At 44.5% G+C, this 19797-nt stretch overlaps 2 long non-coding RNA genes across 2 annotated transcripts in view; one reads left to right on the forward strand and one right to left on the reverse strand.

Moving 5' to 3' along the window:
- Positions 1 to 11607, reverse strand: part of LOC142574347 (uncharacterized) — a 37778-nt gene extending 26171 nt beyond the window's left edge. Inside the window, exon 1 of the long non-coding RNA XR_012826505.1 lies at positions 11495 to 11607. This is a non-coding gene — a long non-coding RNA (uncharacterized LOC142574347). The remainder of the gene's footprint in view (positions 1 to 11494) is intronic.
- Positions 1436 to 9007, forward strand: LOC142576555 (uncharacterized). The gene is made up of 4 exons (XR_012826871.1): positions 1436 to 1744; positions 2732 to 2836; positions 5962 to 6106; positions 8898 to 9007. It is a non-coding gene; the product is annotated as an uncharacterized LOC142576555 (long non-coding RNA).
- Positions 11608 to 19797: the final 8190 nt, after the last annotated feature.

Consider the following 19797-nt stretch of genomic DNA (forward strand, 5'->3'; position numbering starts at 1 on the left):
GGTGGTGTACACTGTACTTTTCTCTTGCGCGGTATTCAATCGTGCTTCTCTGAAGCCGGCAATACTGATAGCACCGACACCAGTATTAAAGTCGACGTGGCCAATTGTTATAATTGTGCCGTGACGACGCGGCACCAGCCCCCCCCCCCCCCCCCCCCCCCCCCCCCCCCCCCCCCCGCAACGCCCTACCGGCCTCCTCAAAATCGGCCGCTGATCAAAATCATACCATCTGCGGGAATGGCTGCGTATCCGCTTTGTTTTATTTGGTAAGATGGGGCCCACAAGCCTGTGGACTTACATGTGCGGTTACACTGAGACATTAGTTAATTCCCAGAAATATTGCACAAGCTTATGCGAAGCGGAAAAGAAGTTTTGGATTGTTCCACAAAGTTGCGTGAAAAGCTGTCTCGCTCGGGTCTCATTAATCTGGTACAGCGCTGCCGTGAGAAGCCAGTATTCTGTCGGGATGAAGACTCACCCACGAGTGTTTATGTAGCTATATAGCATTGAACACGAATTATATGCGAGCTCAAAAGTGTAAAGAGCAAGAGACAACTGTCGGAATTAGCAGTAACAACCCTCAGTGTCCCCGGTCACCGTTGTCTACTTCTGAATTTCTTATCAAATATGGATATCGTTACAGCAAAATCGATGGTCTAGCACTCCACGATGTACCTGTCGATGGTAACAACACTTTTGCTCATCTAGAGATGCGGCAGTTGACGCGGTGAAGTGAAAGCGCATCTTGGCTTTTAAAATGTAAATGTAAACAGCAACCCAGACAGCGATTTACACTCTTGACATAGCTTAAACAATTCTATAGCAGCTATGTTCGGCGTGGTGCAGTGGTAAGATGCTTGTCTCGGGACCGGTAGATCCGAAGTTCGATTCCCAGCGGATGCGTTTTATTGTCTACTTCTATTTTTTTTTTTTTTTTTTGTATTAATAATTTTACATATCCTTAAATTGGTCTCTGTCAATTTTTCATCAAATATTTATCAGGAACTACAGAATTTTCGACTACAGGACGTCACACTACAGAGAACAGAACGACAGTCACGACGTCCCAAAATACGACAGACTGAAAATTTCCTGTTGTGTTTTTCAAGTGGGTGAGACGTCTATACGGCGTATACGCAGATTGCTGTCCTCTCTATTAAAAGCAACGTTGCTGAAACACGTCGTACAAGACGCTGTACGACTCGCATAACATCGATATACAACGCCGTCACCATCCATGAGATCACCGAAAGCACGGTCGCTTTCGGTGGCGGCCTACAGATGGCACCACAGGTAGCGCCGGTAAAGTTACAGGTGATATTATTTTGCCGTCTTCAGTTTGTCGCTACATGTGAGTGCTTGCTGTGTATTGACGCCGTCCGATGTAGTTGTTTAATCGTGTGTACGCTGTGCCGAGAAAAATTGTGGTGCATCTTGTATGCATTGAGAAACACAAAACCCCTGGGACCGCGTAATGTAGCCCGCAGTATCCTTCGTGTGGTGCGCCGATGCCGAAGATATGACCCTTCGCGCTTCCTTTGTTCCGGGCTCATGAAAAGGATCTCATCCTCTGGCACTGTCGCATCGTATCGCACTGTACGGAAGAATTTGGTGAAAGTTGTGCTCTTACGTCCTGTAGTTGATCCGCAATTCAACAATGTGTGCGCCGGAAGGACCGTTGGTGCAGTCGATTCCGCGGCACCTGTGACACTAAAAGGAGCGTTTTCCGAGTACGCCGAGAAAGGTAAGTCCGGCGCTTGCGCGCATTCTTCCTGTCTATGGTTCGTGAAGTGTGCGTTGTTGTACGTATCGCAAGATCCGTACAACAACCGAATCCGGATTTGTAAAGCAGCAAGAATTATAAATGTGCTTTTCAAATGGTTGTTCTTCATGTCGCAGTGCACATTTAGCAAAAAGTTCCATGGAAATTGCCCTAAAACGTATTCATGTTACCAACAGCTCTATCTGTGGTTTATTTACTTTCACCTATGAAGCACGCTAGCGCGGGTGGTTCTTTGATCTAAATGGGCACAAAAATTCAAGGAAAGAAAGTTACTGTTTGTGTACATAATTTTTCATTGAGAAATGGTATAGGCATTTCTAGAAGTAGTACGTCGATGTGTCGGTCTGCACAGCTAACAGCTGCGCGAGAACCCGATTCCTTCGTTGACGCATGGCCAGATTTTTAGCTTGTATGGAAATTCTTCTGTTTATAGTGTGTCGTCAGATGACGTGTATTAGTGTCCTGTGTGTTTTCGTGTACTTGTAAAGGGTTCCGATCTTGCAGAGAAGCCGAAATTACATAAGCAATGCTTCTTTTTAATGGAAAAATCTTTCTCTTTTCTGTGTTGTCTCTCCAGAAATAGAGGTGGTGTGTTGTAATTTTGAGCGCATCGTCCTTTGGGAGCAGTGCTTTGTTGCGCCGCATAAACAAATTAGGTTTTGGAACGCTTTTCATGTCCTACGGAATTTTTTGATAGTGCAATTCACATTTCACGTTATACAGCTGTACGTTTGTGTGAACCTTTTCATAGTAGATTCATGTTTGCTACAGTTCGATTTACGTGTTATTTAACCGCCTGTGATGTTACAATCAGATATTTGCACAACCAGTTGCAGCTTCATGTAACTGGTTGTATGAGACTTATCAAAATATGACGTGATCTTTTTATATCACAAGTTTACAGTTTCAGCAGGGATTACAATAAATTGAGCATTTATTATTGTTTAGGGATGGCAAGATTTTGTGAACCAGAGGCACCTCCACATATGCACCTGCGGCACTTCTGCAGCCTCAACAGCACGGAAAAGTACCTGATGTGCATGCTGTGACAAGGTGTGTGCAAAGCAGTTGCTGCCACTTACACGAGCTGCAGATTTTGTTGGTATCATCCATGTTTGGAAACTCTCCTGAATTTTTCGTGGGTTTACAAATGTGGGCTCATTTTACAATTTTATGAATGTCACTTTAGAAAGACAACGAAGTTGTGTTGGTTAAGATGTTTTAAAGCTGTTGAGAGATTGACGGCATGACATTGTTAAAATGCATGTAAAAAATTAATTGCAATGGTACTTGTACTGCTTTATTATTAGCAATGCAATATCTCTAACGAGAACATCAGAGGGGCACTTGCTTTTGGGAAGTTTGGTCAGATAAATTCCTGAAGCAGCGTAAAACTCTGTAATCTAAAAAAAAACAATGTTGTCAGTTACTGGTTTCAAGCTCGCTGCTGCTTTTTGTGCTGCACGACAAGTTAAATAATGGTTGATAATGTGTGTGTGACGTAATAGTTCTGCACAAACACACGAGGTGGAGAGAAGTAATTAATAAAGGGAAAATCAGACGTCCACCCGCTCGCACCATTTGCTACAAAGGAAACCCGTATGTGTTCCTCAAAAGGAAAGCCGCACAGTTGAAGAAAAATTCGTCCTGGTCCGGGACTCGAACCCGGGACTACCGCCTTTCCGAGGCAGCCACTCTACCATCTGAGATAACCAGGTGGCTAGCAGATGCCAGGGCGAAGTCGAATTAGTTGACAACACGAAGCAAAGGCAAGGGTTTGACGTAATATTTTTTTCCCCTTTATTAATTACTTCTCTACACCTTACACCTTGCGCGTTTCCGCAGAACTATTACGTCAGACCCTTGCCTTTGCTTCATGTTGTCGACAAATTCGACTTCGCCCGGCCATCTGCTAGCCGCCTGGTTATCTTAGATTGTAAAGCGGCTGTCCCGGAAAGGCGGTGGTCCCGGGTTTGACTCCCAGACCTGGATGATTTCTTTTTTTCATATGTGAGGCTTTCCTTTCGAGGAATCCGTACGGGTTTCTTTTGTAGCAATTGCTACGAGCGGGTAGATGTGTGATTTTCCCTTTATTAATAATGTGTGTGTGTATGCAACAATGGGGGTGCTGAGAGCAAGCTTTAAAATAATGTGTGCTATGTCCCCAACAAAGAATTTAGTGTCTGCAGCATTTTTACAAAATATTATGTTCACAGGTTGGCAGGTATGACATAATGTACAACAATAATGTACAACACTTTTGCTGTAGATACATTTTCATAACTTCCATTTTCTGTCTACTTGAATCGTATATTTAGAATTTGGCCCACCTGCAGTTTGATCAAGTTACATAGGTAGCCCCCTCTGAGTTAAATATAATTAGGGGCTATTGTAGATATGCATGATATACCTACTCACTGTATTGTGACAGATATTTTTAGGGACTGTGTTGTGAGGCATGCATATCCTTTTACCTGTATGTCTTGCTGCAGGTTGCCCGACAAAAGCATAAATGCTTCGCCCACCTTTATTATTATGCTTTCATGTAGAGTTCTAACATCTGTGCCCACATAGACTCCATGTTCTTAATTACATTTTTCTAAGTATTCACTGTTGTGCATTACATTATTGTGTTACATTACTGTGCATTACATGTTTTTCTTCGTTTTATTTTGGAGGGGGGTATTCATTTCTATAATAGTACAGAGAATAGAACTTCAAAACAAAAAGCTACGAAAGGTGGCTTAAAAGTGTATGAAGCTTGGAATTCTACATTCCTGCCCCTAAAGCGCTACCAGTAGTAAAACATTCCTAATTGTCTTTTTTATAAGCTAGCTGCCAGATACGTAGTCCCATTATGAGAGTATGTTATTTTTTCTTCTTTGGTCTGACTTGTTTTGTTGAATGTTCTTGTTAGTTCAGAATTTGTAAGCCTCCAGGTTTCTACGGGGCAGAAACCTGGAGGCTTACGAAAAGGGTTCTACTCAAATTGAGGACGACGCAACGAGCTATGGAGAGAAGAATGATAGGTGTAACATTAAGGGATAAGAAAAGAGCAGATTGGGTGAGGGAACAAACGCGAGTTAATGACATCTTAGTTGAAATCAAGAAAAAGAAATGGGCATGGGCAGGACATGTAATGAGGAGGGAAGATAACCGATGGTCATTAAGGGTTACGGACTGGATTCCAAGGGAAGGGAAGCGTAGCAGGGGGCGGCAGAAAGTTAGGTGGGCGGATGAGCTTAAAAAGTTTGCAGGGACGGCATGGTGACAATTAGTACATGACCGGGCTTGTTGGAGAAGTATGGTAGAGGCCTTTGCCCTACAGTGGGCGTAACCAGGCTGATGATTATGTTTTCTTGCCACCTCATGCAATACTCCAACTGGAGCCTATGAGCTATGTGTATAATAAATAAGTAAATTCCTAAAGCGTGCAACAAACCATGCAGCATAGCATTTAAATGTTGCCAGTTTATAATGCTTCTCGAGTGCAGTGCATCATGGAGCTTAAGGCTGATCTCTTCAGATGTAAAAAAAATTGCAGGTTATGAAAATGTGGTCCTACAAACTGCTGGTTACGCATGTCAGTCAGCCTGCTGCAGTGGTCACAAGTGAGAATGTAACCAAAAAGCTGGGCGTGCTCGGCCATTTTGCATATGGCACAGGATAAAGCTTCACCTCTGCTGTTGCTTCTCTAATAATAATGGCCTCCGAGTATACATGCCGAGTTATGCTTCTGGGGACACTTATTAGTTAACCTTATCAGGTAATACCATTAGACTTATGGGTGCTATAATGTTGCAGTGCCTGCAGGATGGCCAGCATTACAATACACATTAAAATTATTGTACAAGTCATGCAATGGTGTCGGGATTGGCCCACCAAGTGACAACCTTTAATTACACTATACCTGGGATCAGCCCAGCTCACTCAGTCAGTGAGACATCCATGCATAAGGGGAGGAGTATGGCAAATAGAGGGCGTTCGATTAATCTTTCTCACATAGATAGCTCATACATATAATCTTTCTTAAATTGGATGCTTTGTTGCTCAAAGTGAAGTTACTTATGGGCATAATGTCAGCATTTCGATCCTATTTATGCTTAACGAAAGTTGCTTTGTTCAGTGTCACTTTTTATATTGTTTCGCTTGTGATTCTAAGCTCACTTGTTTTATAGCTGCTATAGGTATGGCTGGACCTGGAGAAGAAGTGTAAGCAGACCATGCTATGTTGCTGATCTGCGCTGATCTCCACATCCAAGTTGGTCCCGCGACAGTTGGGCACCATTGTGCCTTGCTTCCTTGACAAGGTGATATAATATGGTGAGCTTGTACTTCAATATCGGTATTGAAAATTATGTTAAGGAAAAAAGACAAGGATTGGTCTTTATGATAGATACACTCATGTTCTTTCTTTAAGGTGTTCTTTTGGCACTGTTCTGCACGGACATATTTTTAGTGAATTATAACTCCTTTATTGCAAAGTGCCATGGCGCTAGTTTATGCGTTAAACTAGCACTCTTTCACCAAAAAAAGCCTTATTTAGCACACAATTCACAAGGAAAGAAAGGAGGCAATCTGACAGACTGCTACTAACAGTTCAGTATTATTGCTCGCACAGTGATATTGTGCAAAAGGTGAAAGGGGGAGAATAGATCTGAATACATGCTGTTCGCACGGAAACGAAAAGGACGCATCACATGGTGAGCGTGACACTTGTTTTACAATGATAAGAAGCAGTCTCACTGTCTAGTAATTCTCTGCATGGGGAGCTAGTGCTAGGTTCCTCGTCATACATATAAGAAAAGCATCAGATATCTCTCCAGCGCTTTTGTCTTTATATTTTGTCACGATCAAGCAGCTTTCAAACATAGGTGCATGTGCGCCGAGAGCAGTGCACTACCACTGCTAACTGACCCGCGCATCGTTTGCTTCGTCACGCTGCCAGTCATTTATACATTGGTCGGTTTATCCTATGTAGCCTCTACTGTACGAAATGGTATGTGATAGACACTGCACCTGTGTACTGTACAAGCTTTGTTACATGATTTTTTTCAGAGATAGTGATGCAGGCCTTTTCATTATTTACATGCCTACACAACAAACCAAGCATTATCTGTGCTTAGAAAGAATTGTAGGAAAATCCAGCATGAGGCAACTGTTCTCGGCACGAAACAAACTTGATTCGTTGGTTTTCGTTCATTGGTGCGATCACACTAAGGCAGACAAGCTTGTAGGCTGTGCTTCTGCAATTTGTACAGCACACTGACAGCACTGATGTGGGCCTCATCTGTGGGCTGACTGATGGCACCTTCTACGGCGCAGACCACTTGTGTTGGGCGAGGCACCAATGTTGACGTTTGTTCCCTTGTGCAAAACAGCAGTCCTAGGTTTCGAGTAGTTGTAGGAAGACAAGGTAAACATAACTTCGATGGCTTGAGTGGGCTCATTTCTCTTGGGGCATCTAGCTTTTTTTCTTGCAACTGTGCAGAGGTGTTTCCCTAGAGTCGGCGTGAAAATGGCATGGAGTTGTGCATTCGGGAACTCCTGAACAATGATCTGCTGTAGTTAGGGCTTTGCGAAAATGCACTGTCTACCAATTGGTAGAAGGTGCATTATTCAGCCACTGATTTCCTGTTGGCATGCTTGCACTCATGCTGTCAGTAATTTCCTGGCTTGCCGAATTATCTTGAGGCCCCACGCTGATGATGCTACCGATGTCTTCATGTGCAGACTTTTCAGGATGAGGTTTTTTGCTTTGCAAATCTTGTTGAAAGGTAGGTGGTGCTTACAGGTAGCTATTCTAGATATTAGTGAAATGAATTGGCCCATCTTGCTTCGTCAAACATCGTCACGCCGACATCAGTTGCACAAACAAAAACCTGGCCTACTCGCAGCGTCGTGCACGAAGAAACAAACAAATCAGCTGCTGGATTGTCTTAACATGGCATACTAAGCTGAGACCGGAACTGCTGTAGCTACAAACCAGGCAGAAACGATGATGATGAGCAGGGATTTGCAGTAGCGCCACTTCGTGGGGCAGCAAGGTGGCTCCGTTCAAAACAAAAATGGCGTTCAGCAAGTAGAACCATGCAACGGTCAGAGTCGGTGCATGGTGCTCTCGATCAAGTTGGCTCAAGGAGTGTCCAAAAAATCAGACGAGAGGTTGCAAGGCGTCCGAACTTTCGGAAGTTGTTATACATTATGGTCCATGGGGAGAATGGCGGTGCCATGAAGCAGACCGAGTAATCATGTTCGAATTTTCGGAGTCCGGAAAATCAGTCAGTGACTGTACCTATACCTATGTGTCTATGTATACCTAGGTGCAACAGTGTTTGCTATGATCTGTGCAACAATTGCTGTTGCCCGTAGATGCCCAACATGTCGGGTGTCAAATTGTAAAATACCTTGCAAAAGTGATCTACGGAAAAATAACGCTTCTGCTATATTTCGCTTTTACAAGAAATTTTGCGGCTGCTGGCACCTACCTTAAAAGGCTTTATATGGTCTTCGCATAGCCAGGGCCTTCTACTTTTGTGAGTTTGCTTATCTCGAAATATACTCCGGTTTTTATAACTTCAAGTTGGCGGGATCCCTAGTCTCCTTTAACATGTACCCAATAGACCTAACATAGGGGTTTTGGCATTTCTCTGCCATCTAAATGCAGCCATTGTGGCCGGGATTCAATCCCATGCCCTCTGCCTGAGCAGCGCAATGTCAAAGCCAGTACACTACGGTATTTTGCTGGCAGAAGGGTTTAGTTTCTGAATAATTTATTATCTCAACCTGTCGGTGTTGTTTTTAAAGGTATTTCTTGTTTGTATTCTGTTGCTTCAATACTAGTAATTATTGTAAATCAAACGATGTGTCCATCTTTTTCCTATAACACTTGCTTCAATCGCCTGCTAATTATGACAGCTTATTCTCCCACAGTAATCCATGTTCCCTTGAAACATAGGCATTGCATGAAACCACATATTTTTCAATAAGATTTATTCATTATCTCCTATGACCGGAATGCTGAACCTTTCTTATCTGTGGGAACATAGGCAAATTTGCCTATGTGCCAACCTGTTGCATGAGTCAAGATAAATTATTGGCTTTACTTTTTCAGGTGCCCTGCTCGCTCTCACCCAAGCAACCCACTCCAGCGGTCTTCTCTCGGCAGACTGGATGCATCGAAATACCGTTAGAAGGTCCAATAAACAGTGCTTGGGACATTTATGACATGCTTTTACTTAAGCCGGAGGACTTCAGGCTTAATGAAAGCTCAAGTGGGTGTACAGAAATACCTACGTAAAATATACTTGTCTTTTTCACTTACAAGTACATGCCAATACTTTGCCTGACATTTTTCACCCCAAAATTACGCTTTACTGTGGATTTGTCAACAAACCATTACAGCAAAAAGGACGAGTACAAGTGATCGAACATATACTAAACTTGCAAGAATTACCTTTGCATACTTGTAGTAAATAGGAAAATGAGGTACAGTCTTCTTCAGGGTGCATTTTCTTGTAGGTCATACATAGAGAACGTACTCGTGGGTCATACAAAACTTGTTCATGATGTATCACATCAGTGTTGGTAGTGCTAATCAATTTATGCCGAAAATTGTGTTCATCTTCGTATCAAGCAATGTACCAGGCAAACCTACATGTGAAAGTGGCATTCTTGTTGCAAACATAATGCAGATCTACTTCTCTTCAATGCTGATCGCAAATACACAAGTGTACAAAATAGGTTTAAAGAGTAAATTATATTAAGCAACATCAATCCATTCTGAAAGGACCTGGTATGAATGTAGTAAAATATAGGTCTGAACAGGGGCAAACAGGTCTGGGTTATATAGGACGGGATTAAACGGGTCAGGATTGAACAGGATTTAAACGGGTCAGGATTAAACAGGATTTAAACGGGTCAGGTTTAAACAGGATTTAAACGGGTCAGGTTTAAACGGGAATAAACAGGATTTAAACAGGTCAGGACTGAACAGGATCAAACGGGGTCCCGTTCCATAACCCTATTTGATGAAACCCGTTTGAAAACAAATAGGATTTTCTGGTAGGGCCAGGTGCAAAACATTCTCATGTTAAAAAAAAGTTTCGGACCAAAGCATTCATATGATGGCAGATTAGTCAGCGAAGCTGTCGATTGCAAACCGAGCAATTATGGCCAAACTACGCGTCCAGAAAAATCATCTTCAATTTGGGTTTCGACCCGGTGAAGCTCCAAGGAGGTGGCAGCTCACGCTTCTGCCGTTTGGACGCAGACTCGAGCGACCTAACTCGGCGCTGAAGAGCGGCTTGCAGTGTGCGATCTTCATCGGTAGATTGCGCTCGACACCGATGATTAGCATCTCGCATTCGCTCTCACTGACTTTCTTCGGAGGCCAAGTGACCGACCGCATTCTCCGCTTTCGCACGTGCACGTTGTCATCGGTTATAGTAGCGCCTCTGCTGTCGACGCCCCACTTTTCACATGTTTGTTGGAGTTGCAACTGCTGCATCGGTCTACCTCTGCAGTAGCCAATCCGATTCTTACACAGCGCGGCAGACATACCCTTGGTTTCCTGCCGCAACTGCCAAGCCGTTGTATTGGGGGCAGACGACAGCAGGCGCAGCCGGCAGCAATGGCGACCAGCGCGTTTGCGGCGACCGGTGAAATCACGTCTCCTTTCCTTCTTCTGCGCCGTACTATTGTTCGTTACCTTTTTTTGTGCACTTTATGGACGTTAGCCAGCCCAGATACCACCCCTAGGAGACTGCGCATGCGACTTATTCATACAGGTTCGTCAGGCAAACAGCTTCGCTGTAAAAGCGAAAGATGAGCTGCGAAACGAGTCTCGAACGTCCTAAAGTGCTTAATCGCGTCAGCTACGCACCGAGTACCTTCCTTATTTCCCGACAAAGAAGTGGTAAAGGGGCTCAGCGATATTTTACAAAATGAGGCGCACTTCTTTCACTGATTTGCACAATTTCAGTACCTTTTCAATGTACGTACTGCATGTCTCGACGGTAAAATCAGCCCTTTGCGACATGTGTTCCACGCTTTTCGTCTTCATGCTGGGTCTCCATAGCATTTCCCAATTTCTTTCACAAATCGTTCCCAAGTTGCCAACGTGTCTTCGCAGTTCTAAAACCAAACCAACCTGATGAAAGCAAGGAAGAACCCACCGTAACATAACTGAGTAGTATCATTCCAGTGGTTATATTGGCTCAAGTGCTGGTAGTGGCTGAGTCACTCGTACGCGCCGTCGCCTGGTTTTCTTGGGAAGGTCCACGGTTCGGGGAGGTGGTACCCAGACACCTATTTGAAGGGCTACTGGTCGTCAACATCCAAGCTCATCTCTAGGGGTACCGGTGCAAGGCCGTCGAGTCGGTGGCTGTCGCGAAGCTCGTGCTGTTGTGCATCCGTTATTAGTGGACAATGTTCCTCCGGAATCGCGTGATAGTGCCTTACCCAGCATCTCCACCACGTCTGTGACAATGGGTCACCTTTATTTACAGGGTGGGAAACTACAGCTCATGGTAGGCCACCTACGGAGACGCTCGCAGCATAGTCGAACTTCGTTTTCTTCTTCTACTTTCCGGTAGCATGTTTCTACATAATATTGGTTGAACACCCATCCCTAGCAAGAATACATTGGCAAGCGTGCGTCTTACGATGACACATTTAATTTGCGTTTGTTCATGTGAAAGTGAAACTCACCGGAATATTCAGATGTGCCACCGATGCTGCTCTTCTTGTGCACGTCACGGAATGAAATCGTAGCTGGCATATGTTAGCCTTCGCTGGCCGCAAATATGGAGAAGCAGATTGCCTTTGTCCATTGTTTTGCGGAAAGTAGTCGGCGTGTATTTTATTGCGTTCGCGTTCAACCTTACGTGAGTTCGGCATACAAACGAACTATAGTCGAGCGAAGTGTTTGTTGTCGCGCTGTTAGAAAAAGCCTTATATATGGAAGGCTTAATTTGGTAAAATTGTAGTAATCAAATGTGTTAGTAAAACACGTGAAGTCATAATGCAGGGTCAGAATAGTAGGCCACGTATGACATGGCTTTCTTTCCTTGCTTAAATTGTGGCGTTGTAATTCATTTATCATTAAAAAAACATATATTTTGAAGTTCACATGATCGCAGAAGAGAAACGTCTGCACATATTTATTTATTTTTTTTTCCAAAATACCTTACAGGCCCGAGGAATGGGCATTGGGTAAGGGGAGCTTCAAAAATTTCACATAGTATAAAGATTATACAGTTATGCAGAACATAAAGCGCTTTGTTAACAATACAACGAAGAGTCAAGTTTACACAACCTCTAAAATTCTCAGATCAAACAAGAAAAAAAAAGCACACAAGAAGCAACGCAGACAAGAAGCTTTTCCCTTTCCGTTGCTTTAAAAACGTAAGAAATGATGTTTGTGTCGTGACGGAATTTTTCTTTGTTAGCTTCAGCTACCAGGATATCGGGAAGGTCGTTCCACAAGTGGATGACACGTGGAAGCGCAGATGTGTTAAAAGCTTTTGTTTTACCATAAATGCGCGTGAAAAATTGTTTGTTTTTGCGTTATACTTTTGAAGTTGCAAGTTTGTGAAATGAATCGAGCGGCTCTATTCTGAACTGATTCAACCATAGTTGTTAAATAAATGTAATGAGGGGACCATATTGAAGAAGCAAATTAAGGTTTAGTGCAAACAAATGTAAGATAGGCTCATTTTGGGACATTTGTCGGCGTCTCACGGAGGTTCCGGCATAAATATTCCGAGGATCAGGAGGCATTTCCGCAGATGTTGTTGATATGTGTAGTCCAGGAAAGGTTTGATGTCAGGGTTACGCCTAGGTATTTGAAAGAAGTAACTACAGACACAGCATTGTTATTGATATAGTAGAAGTTGGAAAGGAACTGTTTGCGAGTGAAAGACATTGCTATACATGTATCTCGATTAGGGGACATTAGCCAGGTGCTACACCAACTGCTAGTAAGGTCAAGATCATTTTAATTTTCACGTGGTCATCAGTACTGGCAGTTTCTCGGTAAATTATACAATCGTCAGAAAAAATTCGCACATGAGAAAATATGGTATTCGGTAAGTCGTTAATATATATCAGCAAAAGTACTGGACCGAGGACACTCCCCTGTGGCACACCAAAGAAAACGTAAGAGAGCGGGGAGGAAAAATTGTTGACCACGGTGAACTGCTGCCGATTCATAAGAAAGTTCCGAATCCAAGATAGCGTTAGTGACTCTAAGGACAAAGAAGACATATTAGAATTAGTCGGCACACAGCTACGCGATAAAAGGCTTTTGGAAAATCTAATACCATACAGTCAGTTTGCAGGTCTTTGTCAAGATTAAAATGTAGTTCAGTCGTGAACTCAAATAGTTGCGTGTCGCACGATAAACCCTTCCTAAATCCATGTTGGTTCGCGAAGAAAAAGTTATTATTTGTTTAAATGATTATGAATATGGGAGGTGATTATATACTCTAGCATCTTAGAGTAGATCGAAGTAAGTGAAATGGGTCTGTAGTTTAGTGGTGAATTTCTATTGCCACATTTAAATATCGGAATGACCTTCGCGATTTTCCAATCTTGGGAAGCATTCCTGTCGATAGCGATTGCCGAAATATATGAGATAATATTTTACTCGAGTCTGATATCGTGTCTTTCGTATCTTTTAGCTTATGTCGTCAACGCCTGCTGATGTGCACACATTTAGATTATTTATAATGGATGTGATGCCGTCGACAGTAATGCCGATGGTCTCTAAAAAAGGGTAGTCAAGATCAGCTACCTCATCCACGTTTGAATCTTCTTCTATGGTGTATACTGATGAAAAGAATGAATTGAACGCGTTTGGACAGTAATGGTATGGAATTGGTATGTGGTCGTTATCCTGCAAGATGATGTTGCTGTCCTGCCGCTTCGGATACATTGATTCCCAAAATTTGTTTGTCTTAGTTGTGAGCAGTATTACGTATTCGGCGGCTAGACGCCGAGAGCGGCAGGACTATCGGCCCAAGGAACAGACGACCAACGCAGCGCCAGTGAGACAATGACGTTTATTGTTTCAGCGGCGCACTTTTTGAGCGCTAAGCCACCAATCAGGGGGTGGCAAAATAAAGAAAGATATCGCGGCCAGCGGGGAAATTTTATCTGCAGATTCCAACGTAGAATGGTGACCAGCACCGCGAATGTTACAGCAGCGATGGCAAATCAAGCGAAAAGTATCACAATCGGGTTATGAGGCACGCTGTAGTGGCGGACTCCGGAAATATGGACCACCTGGGTTTCTGTAATATGTACCTAAATCTAAGTACACGGGTGTTTACGCATTTTGCGCCACACAAACACGGCCGCCATGACCTGGATTCCATCCCGCGACTTCGTGCTAACGAGGCTCATTACGCAGCATTTTCGTCTTATGCGTGGTTGTGAACAGGAGTGAAGGGCAGGAGGGTAACACGCCTTCCTGAAATGAAACGTTCGGAATAACCCTTTGTTCCACGGTTGGACATGTGCCAAGGGCCACGATTTGAACCACCTTCAAGTCGGTATCATCATGCAAAGTGTGAACTCAGCGGAAACGTTATCAAGCAGATAGGCTTTTAATTATCATAAGGATATATTTATTGAAACATCCATCCCTGCCATGAGGTCAAAGCTGACTAATAGGACTTCGAATTTTCTTTATGCTTAAGGCCTCCTGTTAAAATTATGTTGCTGTCTTTTACAACATCCAGTCATGAATAATTAATTATTGCGTTAAATGTTTAAACGCACACGAAAAAAAGTCCTAGTCCTTTTCCCAGTATTGACTCATTGAATATGTAGCACGTTTATACTGTGACGTTGTAGTGACGTGAAGAACAAGGCAGTTCCAGAAAAGTGCGTCACGAATCTAACTCATTGTAAGGTGAGTTTGCGCTGGAAAAATATAACACTCAAAGCATAACGACGGCTGCACGCAAATTAGTGCGCCCTCTCAACCTTATCTACGGATCAAGGCATCAGTTCATGAAGTTTGAATGCTCGTGTATTGCAGCGCAATCTCAGGCGCTCAAATATATTTCAGAATGTACGCCAGGATTTGCTTCACGCGCGCAGTCTCATTTGATAACGCTCTTTCGCTATTCAATCCGTAACATTCTGGATATTTGAAATGCATGCAGGCGCGTCTTGAGCTAACCGATAACTTTGGAAAAGTGCTCACACGTTAAGAAAGCTCACGCAAAAAAAGAAAGATCATATATATATATATATATATATATATATATATATATATATATATATATATATATATATATATATAGATTACAGTTGCTTTAAATATTAACTGAACCAGACTGCTCGTGGTGAAAAGGGCCCCCAAGACTGAAGCTAAACACTTTCCGATTACTGGTATTTATCAAACCATCATTCCTTGGTTCAATGTAGCCCTGTACCGCAAGGGCCAGCTCCACTACGGGCACTGTTTCGGAGCTCATATTTCACGTGACTGCACGTATGTCAGCATTAATTGTCATGAAATCAGTGTTTCCTTGAAGTATTTACATTAAACAGCCAAAATACCCTCATCCTAATACTTCAGTACTTTTCGTTATAACGTACATGTCCGCGCTGCTGCATATGTTACAAAGTAGTGAAAATTACCCAATCCTTTGCCCCAGGAATCTATTCTTATTCCCAGTGACGCCGGAAAACCGAGCCTGATGCCATCAATGCTCAGAAATCTAATCGGGAGCGCGCACAATGTTCAAGGGAGAGAGAAAATAATGCAGAGAAAGGCAGGGAGGTTAACTAGAGGTAGTTCCGGTTGGCTACCCTGCGCAGGGGGAAGGGTTAAGGGGGATAAAAGAGTAACAGAGTGGAAGGGGGAGATAGAAAGAAAGGGGGACAAGCACGAACAAAGCGCATGCACTACAGAGCGGTAGCGGGCGGCATTCTTAGAGTCTGTCGTGAAGCCCCGTAGACCGCAGGAACCTTAATAACGCGAATAAGGCCTTCAACGCGGAAGTTCTTTCGGAGCATTGGCCTAAAGCTATTAGTTCAGATAGTGGCGATTGTCCAACTGGTCCAGTACTCTGCACATCACTTGTCTCTGATCACTATATTGCGGACAGACACAGATAATATGTGTGAGCGTCTCGTCGATGTTGCATGTGTCCCTGGCGCTGTTGGCCATTCCAATAAGGAAAGCATATGAGTTCGTAAAGACAACGCCTAGCCACAGACGGTAGAGCATGGTCTGTTCACGTCGTGGTAACCCAGGCAAGAGGTGCTTCCGTATGTCCGGAGACAACGAACGCAACCGACACATGGTGAGAACATTTGAGTCCCACAGGGCCAAAGTACAATCACGGGACATCAATCGCAGCCCAGCCGCAGCGTCTGTTCGCGAAAGCGGAATGAAGACTCATTGACCACTTTCATGTGCAGATCGGGCGGCTTCGTCTGCGTGGTCATTCCCGCTGATGTTACAATGTCCTGGAACTCACTAAAAGATTATGTTGTGTCCCTTGTCATGGCTTTGATGATATATGTGCCGAATATTTGAGGCCAGTTGTTCATTGGCTCCATGGCGCATTGGACTTCGTATGCACTGAAGGGTTGCCTTGGAGTCGCTAAAGACTGTCCATTGTTGCGGTGGCTTCTGCTTAATGAAATCAAGTGCAGCGTGGAGCGCCGCGAGTTCTGCACACGTCGATGTGGTCACACAGTAAGTCCTTAATTTGATTTCCTCAGATTTTGCCGGGATGATGACTGCAGTAGCACAGCTGTTGAGCTTTACTGAACCATCTGTGTATACATGTTGCCGGACTCTGTGCACGTTGTGAATGTGCTCCAAGCTTGCTTGTTTCAAAGCTTGCAATGGAGCTACAGCTTTCTTTCTGATTCCTGGAATTGTCAGTTGCACGTGCGGCCGGTGCAGACACCACAATGGATCTGACAATCGTGTAGCGGGCATAAACTCTGACGGCAAGTAGGACTGATGTCTCAAAATAGTTTTGGCAAAAGTTTAAAGTGGCCTTTTTGCTGGCAAGCAAGCAAGATGGTGGGAGGGAATCCGGGTCAGGTGTCGGATGTGTGCTCTCAGGACATCTGTATCCATGTAGACTGTCAAAGGAGCGTCTCTGGCTATGGCAACTGTCGCAATGGATGACGTACTTTTGGGAAGACCGAGACAAGTCCTGAGTGCTTGGGCTTGCACGCTCTGGAGTTTGCGGATATTCGTAATGCAAGTATTTCCTAGTACAGGTAATCTCTACCGCAGGAAGCCGAAAAACAGTGCTTTATATAGTTGCAACATTGACGGTACTGTTGCGCCCCAGGACTTCCGGCCCAGAAACGCAAGAAGGTCCAAAATGGCGGCCAAACGCTTTGTCATGTACGAGATGTGAGGGCTCCAAGACAAGTTTCTATCAATGATGACGCCAAGAAATCGGTGCGTTCGTCTATATCGTATACTTTGGTCGTTAATCCGCAAGGAATACGGGGCCATCGCTTTGCGAGTAAGAGCAATGAGTGCACATTTCTCAGCGGAAAGCTCCAGGCCTTGTCTTCTTAAGTATGTTGACACAGCCGTTGAGGCTTTCTGAAGTCGTGCGCGGACTTGTACACGTGTCACGCCTGAAGCCCCCCCCCCCCATATGCAAATGTCATCTGCATATACGGAGAGCTGAAGGGTTTGCGGTAATGAATCAGCGAGACTAACGAGCACCAGGTTGAAAAGGGTAGGGCTGAGTACTCTGGCTTGCGTTACACCACGACTGGTATAGCTAGGCGGCGTTGGTCCATCTTCAGTCAAAATAAAGAAAGATCTGCCATGCAAATAGTTGCCTATCCAGCGAAAGGTGTGTCCACCAATCCCTACAGCTTCTAAGGCGGCCAGAAATGCATGATGGTCTACATTGTCGTACGCACCTTTAACATCAAGGAATAGGGCCGCAGTGATTCGTTTCAGATGTTTCTGGTGTTGTACGTCTGTTACTAGGTCGATAACGCTATCTATTGACGAGCGGCCGCGTCGAAAACCAGCCATTACCTCAGGATAGATGTTGTAGAATTCCGTGTACCATTCTAAGCGTGTAAGGATCATTCTCTCCATTACCGACCCAGCTGGCCAGTGCTATTGGACGGTAAGATGACAATTCTAACGAGGATTTGCCAGCCTTGACGAGTGGAACAAGCCGACTGGATTTCCACGTTGTGGGGACCAGGCCGTCACGCCATGAAGCGTTGTATAGGCCACGACGGGCATATCTGGCCTCTTTACCAAGGTTTGCAAGCGCAGAGTATGCGATGCCATCGTGTCCTGGTGACGAAGATCGCCTGCACCCAGCAAGTAAAGATTTCAGTTCATCGATGGAGAAAGGAGCGTCCATACGAGGATCTCGGGAGCAAGGGGGCACAATGGGAATAGGTGCGCAAGGTGAATACGAGAGCGCCGGACCTGCGATCCTTGCGCAGTAATCTTCGGCTACCTCGACTTCTCGGCGTCCTTGATGTAGGGCTAGAGACGTAAATGAACGATGCTGTTGAGGAGCTGTTCGAAGTCCACGGATTGTTCTCCAGGCAACCGACAGAGGTTTATGCGGGTCGATAGACTCACAAAACAATTTCCAGCGTTCCACTACAGCAAGGTGACGCTGAATTTTCTTTTGAATGCGTCTGGCTTCTCTAAGGTCGTAGAACGATTTAGTCCGTCTATACCGTCGCTCCGCTCGCCGGCGGATTGCACGGAGGCTCTGTATTTCCGGAATGAAATCTGTGTATTTCTCTAATGGCCGAAATGAGCGGATCGCATCCTGCATAGCCTTGGCGATCTCAAATTATAGTGTGGACGAAATGCTTTAGTAGCATGCGTCTTCCGTAAGTGATTTAAACACGGGCCAATCTATTGTTTGTTTAAAATTTGATGGAGCGGATTTGGTTGGGCCTTTTATCTTCAGGTAGGTAGGAATGTGGTCGCTTCCGTGGGTTTCTATATCTGCGAACCAATAGACGCATCGAGTGAGGCATCGCGAAACAAAAGATAAGTCTAAACAACTACTGTACGTCCGGACGCGCAGAAACGTGGGACTGCCATCATTTAGACAACAAAGTTCATGGTCGCAAGAAAAGTGCACAAGCTTTCTTCCTTAGGAATTTATCTTGTTGCTTCCCCCAAGTGAATGATGCGCGTTGAAGTCCCCTACAAAATTCCATGGACCAGGTGTCGCCTCTTGAATGTCACTCAGTCTCTGTCTATCGAAACGACGTCATGGAGAAAGGCATGCGCCCTCTAAAGTAAACGCACGTTTTTGTTTTTTCACGGTCAAACACACATACTGATTACTGTCATGTGGCTGCACGGGATGAACAACGTAATTCAGTTCACACCGTGTATAGATGATCACTTTGCTAATGTCATTACATGTCGATGACACATGAGGGTCATAGCCTGAGATCTGGACGGGTTTCTGCAGCTTCGGTTAACAGACGACAACAATGGGAAATCGATTGGTGAAAGCGTAATGGCAAAAATCAACGCGGGCTTTCAGGCCACGGCATTCCATTGCATATTAGATGCTTCCTTGACTTGTCTGAAGAACGGCTGACGCGGTAGAGCCATTGTGCTTGCTAGTCGAGGCTCGCGAGAACCGGATCCAGGCCGTCCAGCACTTGTAGTGCACCTCGAGCCGATGGCCTCTGCATGTTATTTATCAACACGCGAATGACTTTCATTAGAGCATTTATTAGGGCGATTACTTGCTTGTCTTGACCTCGCACGTGATCTGTGCCCTCATTGGTGCGTCGCTAGTCCACCGTCGATCTTTGTTGGGCTGGAGGACTTAATGTCGGAAGTGCAGGCCAGTCGTTTGCAGTAGAAGTATTCACTGCGTCATGAGACACCGTGTTGTTATTGTGGGTGAGCGCCTTGGGAGCACCAGCCTCAGGAAGTAGCGACTGTCATGCGACGGTATGAGTATTTCTAGTAGACGAGGATCGTCTGCGGTGACGGCGGACGC

The sequence above is a fragment of the Dermacentor variabilis genome, chromosome 3 (genome assembly GCF_050947875.1).
Source record: "Dermacentor variabilis isolate Ectoservices chromosome 3, ASM5094787v1, whole genome shotgun sequence".
Lineage (NCBI taxonomy): Eukaryota > Metazoa > Arthropoda > Arachnida > Ixodida > Ixodidae > Dermacentor > Dermacentor variabilis.